Source organism: Stigmatopora nigra, chromosome 1 (assembly GCF_051989575.1).
Source record: "Stigmatopora nigra isolate UIUO_SnigA chromosome 1, RoL_Snig_1.1, whole genome shotgun sequence".
NCBI lineage: Eukaryota > Metazoa > Chordata > Actinopteri > Syngnathiformes > Syngnathidae > Stigmatopora > Stigmatopora nigra.
The window spans coordinates 2,911,518-2,914,929 of NC_135508.1; the positions used below are offsets into that span (position 1 = coordinate 2,911,518).

Sequence of the window (3,412 nt, forward strand, 5' to 3'; positions counted from 1 at the left end):
AATATAGCAAGAGCGTTACTTTTTCTCGCTAGAAAGAGACTTTCAAGGCGAAAAGAAATTTGCTTTTGAATATACATGAGCCTTCCGTCTTACTTCAGGTCGATTGCTTCGATATCTTGAAAAGTTACTTTTGCAGAGCCGCCAGAAAAAGTCAGGCGAATGTTGAATGTAGTAGTACACATAACATTTTTTGTACAAATGCTAGACCCTGATTTACAAAATAAATTGAATGCTTTTATTGTCGTTATAATGAAATGTAAAGCTTCAAAACGAAGATTATCACTCACAATTGCTCTGAAATGTCCTCATATCTCAAATTTCTCTTGTTTTGGGACACTCGTATGTCAAGGTATTACTATTCTAGAAGAAAATACATTGGAACATTGTTATATATCGCTTAGTTGTGTCTGTTTTGTTGTAATTCCAAATAGCAAAATACAGTGGTACCTCGACATATGAGCAATTTGAGATACGAGTAAAAAAAGCAAATATTTATCTTAAGATACAAGTAATTTTTTTTTACAAATATTTATCTTAAGATACAAGTATTTTTTTTACAAATATTTATCTTAAGATACAAGTAATTTTTTTACAAATATTTATCTTGAGATACAAGTGAAAAAAAATTGCAAATATTTATCTTGACAAGTACAAAAATTTGCAAATATTAATCTTGAGATACGAGTAAAACAATTGCTAATATTTATCTTGAGATACGAGTAAAAAAATTGCAAATATTTATCTTGAGATACGACTAAAAATAATTGCAAATATTTATCTTGAGATACGAGTAAAAAAATTACAAATATTTATCTTGAGATACGACTAAAAATAATTGCAAATATTTATCTTGAGATACTAGTAAAAAAATTACAAATATTTATCTTGAGATACGAGTAAAAAATTGCAAATTTATCTTGAGATACGAGTAAAAAAATTACAAATATTTATCTTGAGATACGAGTAAAAAAATTGCAAATATTTATCTTGAGATACAAGTAAAAAATTGCAAATATTTATCTTGAGATACGAGTAAACATTTTTGCAAATATTTATCTTGAGACACGAGTAAAAAAAATGCAAATATTATGTTTGTTATTTATGTTATGTTACAAGCACGTTGCTATGCTAAAAGTCTCTCCCTCCCCTCCACGAAATGTCTAATTTTAGTATACTATTAAACACATTTTAGTGCTATTAAACCACTAGTTATTACTTACTTTGTTAATAGATAGCGAATTAGAACAAATAAAAACATTTTTCCAATCCATTATCCTGTTTTTAGTGTTTTTTCAGTGGATTGGAACAAATTAATTACTTTTTAGTTCATTTCCATGGGAAACATTCATTTGAGTTACGAGTAAATCGACATACGAGCTCATTCCGCAACACATTAAGCTCGTATCTCGAGGTACCACTGTAGTCATGGAATCAGACGATTGAGGCTAAAATGTCCCCTGATCTTAGCTTTTAGCATACAATATGTGTTAGCCATTCTTCTCCAAGCTCACATTTTGAACAATCACTAGGGCCAATTCTTCATGCGTGAAGAAGGCGAGTTGACTGATACTAGACCTTCGCCAGCCAGCCAATTTTCAGGTTCATACTTATATACACACACACACACATATACACACACACATAGACACACACAACATGGCAGACACAGCATATTCCCCACCGAATGTTAATGCCTCAATTCCGTTGCTAAGGATTGCACGTGCCGAAGGGTGTTAGCGTTGAAAGACACTGTCCTAGTAACCTTGTCCTTGGCTTCTTTTGTTCGACACAAATGTTGTTAAATGTACTCTAGTTAATAAATAAAGGTAACATAGTAAGCATAATCGACTGTAGGCGGTCAATCAGGTTTTTTATTTTATTTTGGTGACTATTTTCATCGTATGCATTTTTTTTGTGTGGTAAAATTGCGTAGAATTATGTAGATAAATATTTTTGTAACAATTTTTTTGTAAATCTGCAATACTAAAAATATATTTTGTACTTCTGTGATTGAGTAAGATTCCAAATTCCTAAAAAGAAGCATAAACTACTAAAAATGAACCAATTGAAAGAACCATTCATGAATTTTACGACGCAGACGGGGCGCAGACACTTACAGAATCCTGCCTATCAACGACCTCAGGTCGAATAAATTAATACATAAAGCCACCACACCACGTAAATTGTTTCTAAACCATTTTTCATGCAGTTCATTTCTGTAATACTCTCAAGTTAATTTATTTTAGTGTATTATTATGTCGATTTATAATTCTATCTAAGTCAGGGGGGTCAAACTCCCTTTGGTCTGGGGGCCGAATACATCTTAATTTGAGATCAAGCGGGCGGGACCAGTAAACTCATTGCAAAATGACATAGAACTAACAATAAGCCCACTTTTTTCAAAACTGTATTAGTCACTAATAATAATAATTAGTGCAAAGAATGAGTAAATTATCAAAATGTTTATGAACCGAATTTTCCTTTTACATTAGGAACAATATATTATGAACAAGAGAATAACATAAGAACATAAATAAATGTCAATTCATGTTGTCTGCACGTACTAAAACACTGCGCCCCTAGCGGATAATACAAGAACTACACATTTTAAAGAAAATTCATTTTTTTTTATACAATGCAGCTTTCTTCCCCGGGCCGTATCAAACCACCAGACGGGCCAGATCCGGCCCGCGGGCCGTATGTTGGACACCCCTGATCTAAGTCAATCATGGTTTTTAAATCTGAAGTTGTGCAGTGAGTTGATGTCAAAAACTACATAATTTTTTTGCATGCGTATAACTTGCTTAAAATTGTTAAATTTTAGAATTTCTTGCGTATAAGCCGCCCAATAATCATCCAGTAATGGTTGTTTTCATTCTGAAAAACAGAAAATAACCAACAAATAGTAAATTGCAGACTTTTTTGGGTGAAAAAGAGTATAGCAACGTGGTAAGTCTTTTTTCGCATATAAGCCGTACCTTTGATTAGTTGTTTTCTTACCGCAAAACAGAAAATAACCAACAAATAGTAAATGTTACAATTTCTCGCATATAAGCCGCCTAATAATCACCCAGTAATGGTTGTTTTCTTTCTGCAAAACAGAAAATAACCAACAAATAGTAAATGTTAATTTGCCAACATCTATTGATGAAAAAGAGTATAGCAACGTGGTGTTTTCCCCCGCCTCTGTCCCCCAAAGTCAGCTGAGATAGGAGGCTCCAGCACCCCCGCGACCCTACTCAGGATGAAGCGGTTCAGAAAATGAGATGAAATGATCTTTTTGTTTTCTTCTTCTCTTGCAAAAAGTCGTCGATATTCAGTTGAAAATCGAATCTGAACTGAATTTGTCCAAACTCAACTTAAACTTTCTCCCATTGTAGTTTTTATCAGGTTCCCCACCCCTCCCCCACTG

At 33.0% G+C, this 3,412-nt stretch overlaps 1 long non-coding RNA gene across 1 annotated transcript in view; it reads left to right on the plus strand.

Annotated features, from left to right (window-relative positions):
* LOC144199915 (uncharacterized) overlaps nt 1-3,412 on the plus strand; it is a 36,559-nt gene that overhangs the window by 31,741 nt on the left and 1,406 nt on the right. The window lies entirely within an intron of this gene.